Raw genomic sequence first — 15620 nt, forward strand, 5'->3', positions numbered from 1 at the left:
ACTCCTGGGAATACTTCTACGCTGATGGATGTGACCATCTCATGTTTCTGTTCTAGATTCAATAGTGACTCTAAAGAACCAAACATGCTGTAGAATCCTAGTGCAGTCACTAGATTCACATCGGTTCCTCCATGGCAATCTGCTATCAGTTCCGTCTCCGTTCTTGCTTTCATCACCACATTTCCAAACAATACTGTCAATTGCTTGTGTTGTTTATCCAGGGTTTTCACACAGTCTGGACCTCCACAAACATGACCCTCTAGTCCACAGACTTCCGCCAGACAGCTACCAGGCTTGACCCAGTCTTCTGGTCCCCAGCCAGGCAACTCTACTTTATCTTCTCCGTTGCTCTTAGAGGCCGTTATCATCACATTATATATGATGTTGAGGTCACGCAGGTTACAGTCTGCATTCAGTTCCCTCTGTACGTCTTGTGTCGCCCGTAATATTGAGTCAGCGTTGGGACTAGGACACCATGATGGCCTCATCAATTCCCACACTGCCATCAAGCTCGTTCTCAGTAATTCATCTGAGAATCCCAACCCAAACTCCACTCTTTTGTCGGATTTTGGTACTGAAGGCGCAGTCACCTCTTCTTCCAAGACCAATCCCAATTTGGCCTGTGGATTGTTAACGCTCTTAATCGTTACAATTCTGGACGTCCAGAATCTTAGTAACACCGCCTGCTCATAATCAAAGAAGCAATCGCGTATGTCTTCACTCAGGAAAGGATTGTACGCTATTCCTATAATCCCGGATACGTAGCTATATGACTTCTTCTTGATCGGTCCACAATATTCACTGGATTTCGGCAATGCTCCCATAGATTCTTTAGTGAGTCTCAACTCCTTGTTTGAGAATCTCCTGATCTCGTCTATCTTTTTCATGGGTTCCAATTCTTCAGGTTCTTTCATGTTCACCCTCATCGGTTTACTTTGCTGAATCTCCAGCATTGCTAGTAAGAACAAGGCTTTCGTTCGCTCATCGCCTTCCCTCAACATTTTAACACAAGTGTTTAATGCAGGTACTGAAATCTGCTCTATCAGGAATCGAATGAAACAGAGAGCGTCTCTCCGCTTCGCACACGCTACTGCTGCTCCCTCCTGGACTATCAGATCCCTCAGATTCGTCATAAGGAAAACCTTTTCTTCTTTTGATCTCTTTCTTTCTTCTGAATCATATTCTTCGCGAGTCAGTCCCATCATGCACCAGGCGAACCTGAGTTGTAACTCTGTCCTTACGTAAGGTACTGCCACGAGAGCATGTATTCTTGGCGTAGTCCTCATTTCTTCCTCGAAATACCTCAACACTACTGCTTTCCATGGAAGGCTCACTAACTGCTCGATCGTTTCCGCCTCTACGTCAGACGACGCCAAAGTTCCATACGCCTTCTGCTTGAGGGTGGTGCCTTGCAACATCATTTCCAGATAACCCTCCATGGCTTTTTCGTCTTCCAGGGCCATTACATACCCTCTAGCCGAGTTTCGGTATTCCAACATCTCCATGTATCCACCGGTGGGTTCATCTATCGACACTGTCTCCGACACGGTTAGTCGGTTGTATTCCACTGGTGTTAGTTGTCCTGCAACACTTCCCTTTCCATGATTCATGGGAGATGGCTTGAAGTCCCTCATTTTGCTCTCTCCACATTGGCTGAGTATTTCCATTTCTAACGTTGCTCCAGTCAGAGTGCGGTCACTCCTTTTGGATTTATAACCGGTTGACTTTATCCCCGCCATGAGAATGGGTGGCACCATCGCTATATCGGTTAATATTCTATCTGTGCCAGACAATTGATAATCACCTTGCCCCAAATCCATGACTTCTTCGACTCGCTTCCTTTTCGCTGAGTTACCAGCTTTCATCGATATTTCTGAATCTACTTTCGTCTTTCCAATTCTCCTCGGCATCACTCTGCTACCTAACTTCATTTTCATCGCATTGATTTTATCAATCACCATTTTCGATCGCATCGTTCCTCTCCTGGTCCTTGACAGGTACACCACCTCTCCATCGTCCTGCGGTGTCATCTTGATGGGAGAATTCGCTTCACTCTCATCAGTGGCTGAGTCGATCAATAACTCACTCAGTCTTCCTTCACACTCATCAAGCTTGTCAAGTACTTCTCTCATCAAGGGTTGATTGAGACCTGTTTTGAGAATGGACTGGGTCCCATAGCTCTGAATCACAGTCCAGACTTCTTCCATGAACGCCACTCTGTCCAGCTTACATCCCGTCCTACTCTCGTGGTCTCGGTGATGTACTTCCCATTCTTCTTCGGGCAGCGTTCCCAAGAAGGGTACTCTGGCTGAGGCCTCTATTCTTCTCCTCCGAGGTGATTCCATGAGGATTCTCTGGTCGTCATTTCTTGAATTGCCAGGAGAGCTGCTCTCCGGCAAATTCCGTTTCATTTCCTCAAAGGCTGACGGAGGCTCCAGTGTTGAGATGCCTTCATCCGCTGGCTCAGTCGTTTCCAACGTGTCTGCATTGTTCTCAAGATCACTGAAGATATTGAAATCCAGGCTGGATGTTCCTCCTGTCGATGCGCTGTCGTCTTCCCCACCAGCTTGATCTTGTTGCATGGGTTCTTCCGTCTGACGGCTTCCACCCTGTCCGTCATCTCCTTCTGACTTATCCTTGTTCGAGCTCGATGGTCCTTGTTCGTCATTGTCGGCTTCTTCCTGGAATCTCGGTATGAGCAATGTACCGGCTGATTTGTCTTCCTCTTCTCCATGGACCACTTTGATTTCTTCACAGCCGGATGGTGCTAGGAAGGTTCTCGTCTGCAATACTCCTCCCACTTTCATCTCCTTTTTCACACTGGTCAGGATTAATGAGGCTTCAGGTAATTCTGTCCTGCTTCTCATTCTCATCGGAGTTAAGCCTAGTTCCTTCCATTCTTCATCAAATCTTCCAGGCTTGGGAGTAGCGGCGTTGCTTATTCGCCTTCTCGTCGCTTGATCCGTGTACGCAAATCGTGTGTACTGTAACACGGCGGCATTTCTCCCCACGAAGTATGGATCCATCGTCACCGAGAAATTCCCTACTCTCCTTTCATTGGTTTCGAATGCTCTCAATCTAGGAGTTTGTACTACGGAGACTGCTCCGAGCAGCATCCTTCTTATCAGAGGGAATTCAGGGATTGCTTCCGGTAGCTTCTTGTAATCGCCCCAGTCCTTCGTCTCTTCTCTCACTTTGTGATAGGCTGCTGTGAGACGAGGCACTCTGCTCATCTCACCATTCGTTTTGTCATAGGGCCTCAGATTCCAAAGCTTTGAAAACACCTCGATGTGTCCTCTTTCTACTTCTCCCATGCGGTCACAGAAGTGATCGTCAAAATTGATGACTGTCATCTCCGGCTCCGATATTTTCGCAAACAACAGATCTTCACTCATGAGCTCCCGCAGTGTGTGCTGCTCACACCAGTTCAGTGTACTACCGTCCACTGCCGATATGAGGTTCAGGTGCAGCACCGACCTCCTATATGCTTCCACTTTAACGTCAGGGAACGCAAAGGTGACTGCTGGTCCATAGATCACTGTCACGAACTCCGTGACTCCTCTGATCAGCGCCAAGGGATCGGTCCTCATAGCCAAGCTCAGATCTGTTAATAGCGGCATGCCTCCAACATGTCGTCTAACATCTTCCTCTCTATCAATTGTTTCGTCTTCTCCGGTTCCAAAGCGATTTTGCTGCAAGAGATTTTGGATCAGAGTGTGTCTCAGGTCTCTTATTTTGTTCCACGAGTCCGTGGACTTCTTCATATCCTGGCTCCTCACTCTCTCCTTCATCTGCTCTGGACAACGTGCTAGTTTCATTAGTCCTCCCAAGTTTCCGTGAGTTATTGCGATCAATGTCAGAAGTCCATCTAGTCGCAGGTTCTGTATTCCATCCGTAAGCAGTATCGCCGGTCCTTTCACGAAACTCTCCGCTCCGAATGTCACGAACAAGGCTATTAATTCCACTATCGATACTTTCGCTACTGCTTGGAGGAATTCCTTTATCAAATAGTGCGAGACTTTCGGGTAAACTTTTGCCAAGAAGGACGCGGTCCATCCGGCTCCCAACCCTTCTAGCATGCTGTCTGTCCTTTCAAGTCCCTCCTGTCCCTTCACTTCCTGGATCCAGAAGGTTTCCAGAGTAATCTGACACATTCTGTTCACGAACTCAGCTGTCTTTTCTCCGGCATTTTCAGCCAGGTTCACCTCCTTCAACAAGTAGGCGTGTATCTTAGTGATCATTACTGGGCCTTGCTGAAAAGCATCTGCACCCAATGCCGCTACTCTAGGATTCAGGTGTAGCCACTGGTTTGCTTCCGGCTTGGTTCTCAGCACCATCGCTTCCAGATGAGCTCTCGTCTCCAGTGAATTCTTTCTTCTCGTGTCTTCACTCGCCACTTCCATTGCTCGGAACCACAAGTCGTTGGACATTGCCGTGATCACTCGATGGTCATCATCTATTCCTGGTTTCAGTTTGAGTTGCCGACTGAAGTTGGACAGTTCCAACCCCAGCACTTCGTCCAACACTAACATGTGTAGCGCGTGGTCCTTGAATCCTCTCATCGCGTTTGAGATATCTGACCATACTGCAGGCAGTTCAGCCTTAAGTGGCCTCAGGTTCTCCATTTCTATCATGCGATTCGGGGCTGATATGATCACATCATATTTTCCTTCCGAAAGTAAGGCTACCATTGCATACACAAATTTCAGTCCATCCGGGAGATGTGCATATCCCGGAGACAACGCAAATACTACTCTCAACGTCACTTTATTTAATGATCCCTCCTTCGTCGCATCCACCACTTCACCCATCGACTCCAGGATGTCTTTTATCGCTGGCCATACTGCGTTTTCTGCTGTTGCAGGATCTCTGAGCCTGCTCAGAAAACCTCTACTGTGTAGATGGTCATTGATACCAGCAAACACAATCGTTATCGGGTTCATTTCTGTCTTCCTTTGTACCCCTATAGCCAATGACACTGATTGCAATAGGTCTAGGTCAACTGCGGCCAGCATTATGACGTCCGGCCAAAACAAAGACTTAGAGGTGTACATGAACTCTGAATTCGCTACTACCATGATTTTGGCCTTTCTCATCTCTGCTTTGTCGTAGGCGGCGAAGATGGTCTCATCTTTCTTTATCGCTGTCAATCCGCCATATCTCTGGGCATCACCATCTTGGTTCACTAGTTTTGGGTACACTCTCTCCTTCACATGACCAGGTGGTGTCGTCAGTTGCCTAAATATCTTCACGTGTTGTCCAATCGGCGCTCTCGCCATCAGGAATCTTCCTGGTCTTTCTTCACGATTCCTCTCATCATGGTTCAATCTCACATCTTGCAACGGTCTTGCATTCACAGGTCCCATTGTGTTGTTGGAGGGCAGTCCCTCCAAATCGGCAAATCTCAAGGTTGTCGTGGAGCTGAAATTTATGCTAGCGGCTATCAACCAGTCTACGCCGGTAATCGAGTATAATCTGCTGACGGATAGCGTCGCTCCATTCAACATCCTCCTCGCATCTTCGATGAAGCTTACTCTCTGGAGATCCAGCTTCATTAGTTCGTCTTTGTATATATGCCAAGGAGACGGTATGGGCCTCGACCACAACAATGAGCCTCTGCTCGGTCTTTCCTCTCGACTGATACTCGTCGTCTCCGATCTAGTGTCCGACCTAGATGTGCCTGCTACTTCTTCGATTGGTTGGTTGACAGGTCCTATCCTTCTCCTAGGATGAATTGTTCTCCTCATCGGTGCTTCTCCCAACCGACCCTGCACGTCTGTTCTTCGACCTGGTTCGCTGGAGCTTTGTTGCCGGTAATTCGTGACGGCTGAGACCGTACCCAGGCGTGTTTCCAGGCTAGGAGGCACAAAGGTGGTAATTACCGCATCACTCACCGTTCCCCCTTCCTTCAGCACTCCTGTGTCAAAGAGTTCTGCTTCCAGTTCCTCCAATCGTTCTTGGAAGACTCGATTCAACCAAGCTTGTCCTTCGATACTGTCGAAGTGGATGCCATCCGTGGTCAGTCTGGCCTGATCCATGGCTCTCAACTCATGCTCAATGTCCATGAGGATCATCCTTCCGGCATTTCGATTTGCTAGGTTCCTCAAGATGTTGTTCCATCTCATGACTCCCTCGTTGTGCCTTCTCCCTGATGCTGTCAGGCTTCTCGTATTCATTGGCACCGTGCAAACGGTCAGTACCGCGCAACTGAACTTCTGCCAGAGAGTAGTAAACAAACACACCATCATTGACTCCCACAGTGCTTCCTGCTCGTCTGATCCTCTGGAGATGTCATTAGTCCCAACTAAGATCATCACGTTGGGAATCTTCCCTGGATTCATCAGTTCCACCATCCGATATAACTGGGCTATTGTCGCGCCTCCAAAGGCCATCACCGTGGTGACCCACGAGGTCCTCAAATTCGACAGCACTCTGACTAAACTGTCTCCCAATATCAGGTGAGATGTCCCGAGTGGTGATTGCTGCAGGTTCACAGCCGGGCTCCAGGTAGCTCGATTGAAGCAGGCCCTCGGATCTGTCTCCGGAACTCCCGTGAAATTTTACTTCAATCGATTATTCTTCTGCACGCCTATTAAACGAGACACTTTCTTCGCTGGCATCTTTCGTACTTTCCTCTCTGGAATTCTCGAGCTCCCCATGAGTGGTGTCACGTTACTTATCCCTTGTCTGATCACGGTCTGGGAGAGTTGTACTCTGCCCGTATCGTCAATCGTTCCATAGGGTGCAGTCACCCCGGAACCTGGTGCATTCTTGTTAGCGACCAATCGTAAAGCTGTCTCTATCAGTTTTCTCACTGTCTGTTCTACGACGGGATCACCCAAGGTGTCACTAGGATCCGGGATTGTTACTCGGTTCGTCTCTGCTGGAAGCCGTGTCTCCGTTGTTTGACTCATTTCTCGAGGTGTCAAGAGCTCCATCGGGGACTGCCCACGAGGAATATCCCTTGCAGGTATCACTTTCTCAATGGCCGTTGTCAACGCCGCCTATTCCGATCGCTCTTTGTATTCCTGCCTTAAGCGTTCGATCTCTTGACCCTGCTTTTTGTTGCAGTCTTCAAACAACTTTCTCCACATGTCCCGGTCTTCCTCCATCGCCAGCATGGTCTTCGTCATATCGTCTAACTCCTTCTTCGTACTTCTCAGCTGATCGTTCATCTCGTCCAGATCTCGTATGGTTTGGTTCGTCTGAACCTTCTGTGTTACTTTCGCCCTTTTTGGTGGCACAGCTGCTCTCAGTAGTGAACCAGACGAGGTCGCCTCGCTGTTCATCTCCCGATGCATTCTCGTCAGCCCAGGTTTAGGCTTAGAGGGCATTGGCATCTCACCTGGTTGGTAAGTCCTAGAACTTCCCAATCCAGGCTCATTCGCCCAGTCACTCCCTGAGAGAGCCCCGTTTCTCCACCTCATCACTCTCATGTTCGGGCGGTCTAGTACTCCTCTTTCTCCATATGCTGCCATCAACAGGTCTTCCGTGGGGCGGTCCCCACGGTTGTCGTGCCCCAAGATGTTGATCAGGGCGGTCAGCAACATGACCACCTCTGGGTCCTCCAGAGCGAAGTCTCGTTCGATCAGCCGACGATAGATCGCATCTACCATCGGTCCTACATATGCCTCTGCCAGGTCCATCATTTCATCCAGGTTGAAGTTGTCCATTCTATTCTTTTCAAGTTTGATTTGATTCGATTCTTTGACTCAAGTGAGTAATTTAAATGATCAATCAGGATCTAGAAAAGAAATCACGAATGTCATACTTGTCAGTTTCACCTTAACATATATCGTTAAAATTTGCTTAAAACAGTTCAGATAAAAAGATATTTATCCTAAAATTTGTTAAAATCAATTGGTTTCTAAAATTTTGGAATTCGACCTAAGATTGGACAGTCCAAACTTTGGATCTATTCCCACGATCGTCATTCAGTTGTTCATGGTCACTAACCCCTACTTACCCATGATCTTAATAACCTAACACATAACATAACATAACACACATATCACATGTTACACACAACTTAATCTTTGGCCTAACACTCTTTCACACTTCACTCAGCCTATACTTAAGTAATATTTCTTGTGTAGATATACTTGTATGTTTGTATCAGAGAATATCACGTGTACAAGCGCGTACAATTCCCGAGGATGCAGTCTTCCTCTGTTTGGATCGTACACTGGAAGCGAGAGCTCCTTCACGTCCATTTCCACAAGGAAGTCCCTCAGCCTCGTCAAAGACAAGACTAGGTTTTCTGGGTCCACGTGCTGCTTCTCTGTCGCCCTCGTTACCAAGAAGCATAAGTACTTTCCCGGTATCTGCGACACCGCCGGAGGTAAGGCTGCTACGCCCCCTATCCCTGGTCTTTGCTTCCAAAGGAATTCCACGTTTTTGTATTCTCTCTTAAAATCTGCCGCTAACGCTGTCCTAAAACTCATGTCTGCGGTGATTGCTATCGCACATGTTCTGTTTGTGAGTATGAAATCACTGTCTGTTAGTGTTATGTTACTTGAATATTCATTTGGTAAGTTAAAATATGACTCAACTACCCTGCCTATGTCAGGTTTCTTAGGTTCTTCGCCTGTTTCTGCTTCTAATTCTCCTGTTTCTTTTGCTATTCTCAATTTTTTTATTATCAGGTTTTCAGTGTGGGTAAGTCCTACCCCCACTCCCCGGACAAAAATATCCATCGGCGTCCCCGTCGATCGCATACCGGCTATCAAGTCAAGAAGCTGGAATGAGAAGTTGTCCTTCCTGGGCAGCCCATGAAGAATCATCTCGTTCGGTCTTATTGTATTTCGCGCTTTCGCGATCTACGTCTTGAATCGTAACGCTGATCTCTGTAGGGTCTGATGTCATTTCGTTCAGCCACTCTAAGACACGCAGGTTCGTCAGGTCTTGTTCATTTGACTGCTGTTGCTCATCGTCGAATTCTACCTCGGGTTTCGACCAGTCGTCAACCCACTCATCGTCGTGATCATCGACTATGTCAATGTCTTGTGACACGGTTATTTCCTCTAAACCCACTACTTCCTCCACTATTCTCTTCAGATCTATCCTATCCACTACAAAGTCGTCACCGTAAGGATTGTATTTCCTTCTTGGTCTCGTCCCGTCCTTCTGACGAGTCCGCATTGTGAACGGAAGATCTGGTTCCAAGTTCTTGGGAACCTCTATCTGTTCGGGATTCTGCCAATCTTCCTCTGCGTAGGGTAAGGTTTCATCGTCCGCTTCGATCTGTTCGTTTGGATCCAGGTCCAATGGTGTATCCGTACCTTCCTCTACGACTTCGTTTCCATCGTTCTTCTCCCTGGTGCCTTTTTCATTGACCTCACAAGCAGGATCCATCATTAGATAATCCCCTTCTTCCATGTCTGCAGGTATACACCAGTCTTCTGTCGATGGATTGTGTGGCTTGATGTTCTCGTAGTGGGCGGCTCGGCCAGTACTCAGTCTATAAAAGCGTCCCTCCTGGTGCACCTCCGTAATCATGAAGGGTCCCCTCCATTTCTTTAGAAGTTTCTTTGTCCCTTTCGGTGGTATAACGTTCTGAAATACCCATACATAGTCTCCCACCGAGTAAGCTTTTGCGCCAACTGCTTTCTTGTCGAATCTTTTCCTTTGCCTTGCCTGAGCTTGCTGAGTATTTCGTCTGCACAGATCGTTCAACTCCTGTTGACGTCTGATCACATCCCTTACGTAAACCTGTGGAGATGTCTTCTTTCCCTCATACTCTGGGTAGAAGAATGTCAAGGGTAAAGACTTCTCGTGCCCCGTCAGCATCATGTGTGGACTGACCCCAGTGGTGGAGTGTTGCGTGCTATTATAAGCTCCCATCACCTGTGGAAGGTATCTGTCCCAATCGGTCATGTACCTGGAACAATATACCCTCAGCATCGACACTAACGTCCTATTCTGCCTTTCCACTAGGCCATTCGTTTGAGGGTGGTATGTCGTGGAGTGAGCCTGAGCGACCTGTGAGCGTCTCATAAGCTCTTTCGTAAGCTCTCCTACGAAAGCTGTTCCATTATCCGATTGAAACGTCATCGGACAACCATGTCTTGCTATCCACGTATTGATCAGGTGGTCGCATGTCTCTTCCGCCGAGGCAGTTATGCAGGGCACGGCCTCTGCATACTTCGTGAAATGATCTATCATGACCAAGACTTGGTTATAACCGCTGTCTGTCATGCATATCTTCTGGTGATCTATCTGCACCACCTCGTTGAATTCAGACGACTCAATCGATTGTAAAGGAAATCGTAATTTCCTTGGATCCTTGACCTGTTGGCATGACAGGCACGCTGTTACCCATTTCTCACATGCCTTTTTCGTTCCAGGCCACTCAAAGCGCTTCAGGATCCTCTGATACACTTTGTCGATCCCTTGATGGCCCATCTGATCATGCGACCTGAATAATAGTTCTGTCTGATAGAGTTGCGGCAACACCATCGCGTTATATTTGTATAAGACCTTGTCTTCTTCTCTTCTCCTGCAAGCCACGATCCCGTCCTTGTTCAGATATAATCTCCCCTCCTTCTGCATGAAGTATTGTCTCAGGATCCTATAGCTGTCTTCTTCCAGGTCACCTTTGTCAGGTGCACCGTTTTCTATCCACCTTTTTAGGTTGCTTGTCATGCGATCATTTCTCTGCGCCCTTAGAAGGTCCGAGAGTCTGTATCTCGCCTTCAAGTACGTCTTCATGACTCTCATCTGACTATTCAGCTCGTTGGGCTGATGTGTGTCTTCTTCCATCTTAACGCACCAAATCTTCGCCAACGGTTGTGTTTCTTGCTGAAACAGCTGAAGATCAGTCCTGACTACCTCTTTCTGCGGCAACAGGCTTATCGAACGTTTCGATACCGCTATCGTTTCTAAGTCATCCGCTGCGTTGTCAAAGACTCTTTCGCTTGGTATTAGGTAGCGATCACTGTCAGGATCCTGGTACACCTCTCTGTCCAGGTCTCTCGCCCGAGTTTCCACTAGTAGCGTGTGTATCGCCAGTTCTGACAGTTCGGATCCCGAACTCGAGTTCCTGTCTGAATAGGTGTCCATTCCTGAGTTTCGGGAATCATCATCCGTCGAAGAGGTTGTGCTGGAGACTGCACGCTCCTCCAGATCATGTCTGTGCTTTCTTCGCATCCATCTGAACTCCCCGGACAAAACCTTGTTCTCTCGGTCCTGTTTCTCATCAGGAATTTCCTCGTTTATCTCAGACTCCCCGGACAAATTTCCTTGTCCCGGGTGTTGATCTTGTGATCGCTGGTTCTTCTCATCATCCTTCTCCCCGGACAAATAGTCTTGCAGCAGATTTTGTTCTACAACTTCACCCTCTTTATCCCGGTCTACAAAGGTGACGGTTTTCTTTCGCTTGCTGCTCCCCTGTTCTTTCTGTCCGTAAGAAGTACTTGTTAAAATCTCCTGGGGTATTGAGGATACTAGTTGCTGAACTATTGTCCTACAATCCCTTTCGTTCTCTTCGTGCTGTCGTCTGGACGGCATGATCTTCACCTTCTCACTGACTGTTAGCGATGCCACTGCTGCTGTCCACTCGGGGTCATCTCTGGTCACTTCTCTTTCTAACAATCCACCCAGCATCCGCATCACTTGTGGTGTGACTTGCACCGTTTTATCCAATAATGAGAGGCTGTTTATATTCATGCGAGAGAGTTCTTGCTGGACCAGGTTCGAGCGCAGCAACAAATCCAAGGGGACCGGATCCTCCTTAGACAGGATCTTTATCTCGGCTGCTTTCTCTACAGGTAACTCAGGGTGCCCTGGAATTGGATGTCCTGATTTATCCAACCATCTCGTTAAGGGAAGCGCTTCATAAGTTTCTTTGTCCAAAAACGAGAATCCCTCCTTTATTTCCGCCTGATTGGCCTGCTTCTGCTCCAATCTTTCATAGAACTCAGTTTTCTTGCTGAGGCTGTCAGCATTCTGGTGTTTATCACGCATCCTATGTTCGATTATCATGTGGTAGCCATCCAGTCTTACTATCCATCTACCAATATAACTCTGATCCATCGAGTAGGTCTTCAACCAGGATAACGCTCTGTTGTCCACGCGTAACTTGAAGGGAGCGCTCCCCAAGTATGCACGGTACTTCTCCACGAAGGTGACTACTGCAAACATTTCTGCTTTTGGTGCGCCATATTTCATCTCTGTGTCACTCAAGACCTTGCTGCCGTATGCAATGGGACGGAGAACTGTTCTTCCGTTCCATTCTTGCTCTTGATGCAAGATTCCTGAGATGGCCACCACCGATGCGTCTGTGTCGAGAACATACATGCCCTTTTCTGTAGGCATGCCCAGCACTGGCGCTTCGCACAGTTCCCGCTTTATGTTCTCGAATGCAACCTGTGCCTCATCGTTCCATTCGAACTTTTTCCCTTTGTTGCGCATCAGCTTCTGCATCGGGTACACCTTGTCCGCATATCCTTTAATGAATTCACGGTAATAATTGGCAAACCCCAGGAAGCTCATTAGCTGTGTGTCCGTCCTCGGAGCCTTCCATGTAAGCACGGCCTCTACTGCTTCCGGATCTGGCCTCACACCATGCCTGTCCACCATTCTTCCCAGGTACTTGATCGAATCCCTAAGGATTTCACATTTCGATGGTTTGCATTTCAAGCCTGCTCTTTTCATACATCCGAAGACCTCATCGAGCCGATCAATGTGATCCTCCAGGGTCGGTGTCGCTATGACTACGTCATCCACGTAGCACATCAAGAGATTCCCGTACTTTTTGGTCACTCCTGTCAAAGCCTGAGCCATCAGCCTTTGAAAAGTTGCTGTTGCATTGCACAAGCCGAAGGGCATCCTCTTCCACTGGTACAACCCCAATTCGCACGCGAATCCGGTTTTCTCTCTGTCCTTCTTTCGCAGAGGGACCTGCCAGAAGGCAGAACCTAAGTCCAATGTTGTGAAGAACTTGGCATCACCAAGTTTAGATAGGCTCTCATCTATTCGCGGTATCGGATACGCATCTTTTATCGTTACCGCGTTCAAGTAACGAAAGTCGCAACAAAATCTAAGCTGCCCCCCTTTCTTTTTCGCCATTACTACTCCGCAAGCCCATGGCGATTTCGAGGGTTCTATCATGTCGTATTCAAGCAACATTTCTATTTCCGCTCGGCACGCTTCCGATTTATGTGGCGTCATTCGCCTTGCGCCTTCCCTATGGGGAACGGCGCCCTTTTCTAGTTCGATTTCGTGTTCGACGAAATTACAGCAACCGATGTCCGCCTTATGTTTTGAAAATACCTCGGCGTTCCGATTTAGGAGGTCCCGCAATTTTTCAAAATCTCCCTCACCTATTTTCCCTTTTAAATGTTCTATTTCTGGCAAAACCGGTTTGTCAGAATCTAGTTCATATGACGAGGGGCGTTCCGGAAAATTCGAGCAGCTTGATAAGCCGTCGTCCGTTTCGGATTTCATTGAAAACAATTTATGAATAGATTTTAATTCATTAATTCTCTTTAAATTTTTATCTTTATTTGCATGATAAGGACAGTCTTTCACACTATATTTCTTCAAGTTTTGTGTCTCCTCATAGTCGGTCCTCATCGGCAAAGCGTAGCCAAGCTTCTTTCCACGCTGGATTGAAACCGTGGTGTCCAGTGTGTTCAACAACACACTGACACACAGTCCGTTTCGCGTTACCGAGAAGCTCCGGCCTAAAATCCCCGAACTTTGACTATTTGGATTCGGTACCAAGCAAACCTGTTTACTATCACTCAACGAATTTAAATTTCTCATTCTAAAAATTGCTACTACAGCTTGTCCTGGTTGTAATTTTACTTTTCTATCCAAAAAAACTGGTACCTTATTTTCGTCTGTTATTATCCTATTGATTGGTCTCTTAACATACTTTCGGTCCGGGTTTCTAATCCGTATTAGACCGTTGTTCAAGTCAATCATCACGTCAAAATTCCTGACAAAATCTCTGCCCAAGATGAATTGGTCGGCATCGTCCAGATTCTCTACCACCAGGAAGCTCATCCAAAGATCTCGTCCTCCCATGTGAAGGACCGTTATCGGTGTTCTTCCGGCTACGTAGATGGCTCCTCGATTTGCGGCTGCCAGTCGGAGATTCGTAGGAATCAGATCTTCCCGCGTGAAGCCCATTCTTTCCCAAGTTTTTATCGGCATCACACTCACTACCACTCCTGTGTCCAGAAGCCCTGTGACTCCGATTTTTGTTCCGTTGGTGTCGAGCAGATGTGCTGTCACATCTGCTTCATATCCAATGTGTACTGCGTCTTGTTCCATCATGGCGTCATGGCCTATCCTGCGGACCTTGAGTTCCTCTTCTCCCAAATAGATCTGCCCTATTTGGTCATCATCTGTTGTTACATAAGTCCTGGTGTAGATACTGATCCCATCCACGTTCAGCATCACTTGATACGGCCCATAGACTTCTAGGTAGCGTCCATGAAGTTTCTTCATGCGAGGGCCACCCGTCGTTAGTAGTGCCCTCACAGCCCTCGACTCGGTGCGTGGCTCCATCTGCCTCAGATAGTCTGCATATGTGTCCAAATGCATCAAAGTGAACTCAGACGGCTCACTCAGATTTCTGATTACCTGATGCCCTGCCACCGAGATTATCGACTGTATTTTACTTCCTTGCGGTGCCATACCGAACCTCTGACCAGAGATAACATTAAGTTTCATACTCAAGCTGCTTGGTGCTTTTGCCTCTTCAACTTCCGTTGCTTCGAAGGCGTTCAATTGCTCCTGTAATTTTTCATTCTCCAGCTCGAGTTTCACCTTTTGTTCAATCTCTTTCGTCACTAGTTCCTGCTGTACTCTATTTATAGCATCCCTCGCAGCTGCCCTATAATCGATTTTGAAGTCATCGGCCGCAGTTGCTGGTTCCGGTTCACGTGCTTCCTCTGTTACCGCTTGCATCTTCTTTGCTACCAGCTCTTGAGGTTTATCCTTTCTGCGTGCCTCCGCTTCACTCAAAAGTCGATTCTTGCTGGCTTTCACTCCTGACAAAGCTTCTTCATGTCTTGGATGCTTGATGTCTGCCACTGCATCCCAGAATTGCGGACAATCTGATTTAAAATGACCTTCCAAGTTACAAAAGAAACACCTCGGGCCGAATTTCGCAATTACTCCTCTCATGAAATCCTCATGGTCCAACTCTGACGCATCTTCGTCCTCGAGGCTAAAGCCTATTGCTTTCATGCCTTGTTTGTAAGCTGGGCATGCTGACACATGATGGTCTGTTGAACTGCAATTAGCACAAGAACGTCTCTTGTCCATATCATCCCTCGGTTTGTACCAATTGTTCCCTTGGTTTGCTGGTCCGTTGTTAAAATTTCCATAATTGTTCTTGTAATATCCAGATCTCGAAGGAGGTTTCAACAAAAGATACTCTTTTGATTTGAGCCTCAACTCCTCCGGTGTTGGCGCATTAGTTGATAGTGGTGTGTAATGCGTTGCTAGCATCGTACGAAGTTCATCATTTTTCACACCATCGATGAATTTTGAGGCGACGGCCAGGTTCATCCTTCGGTTTGACTCATCCGGTTGGCTGCGTCTTCTCAGCATTTGCAAATCATCGAGAAACTTGTCTATGGTTTCATCTTCTCGTTGCCTCCGTT

Source organism: Symsagittifera roscoffensis, chromosome 1 (genome assembly GCF_963678635.1).
Source record: "Symsagittifera roscoffensis chromosome 1, txSymRosc1.1, whole genome shotgun sequence".
In the NCBI taxonomy this organism is placed as follows: Eukaryota; Metazoa; Xenacoelomorpha; order Acoela; family Convolutidae; genus Symsagittifera; species Symsagittifera roscoffensis.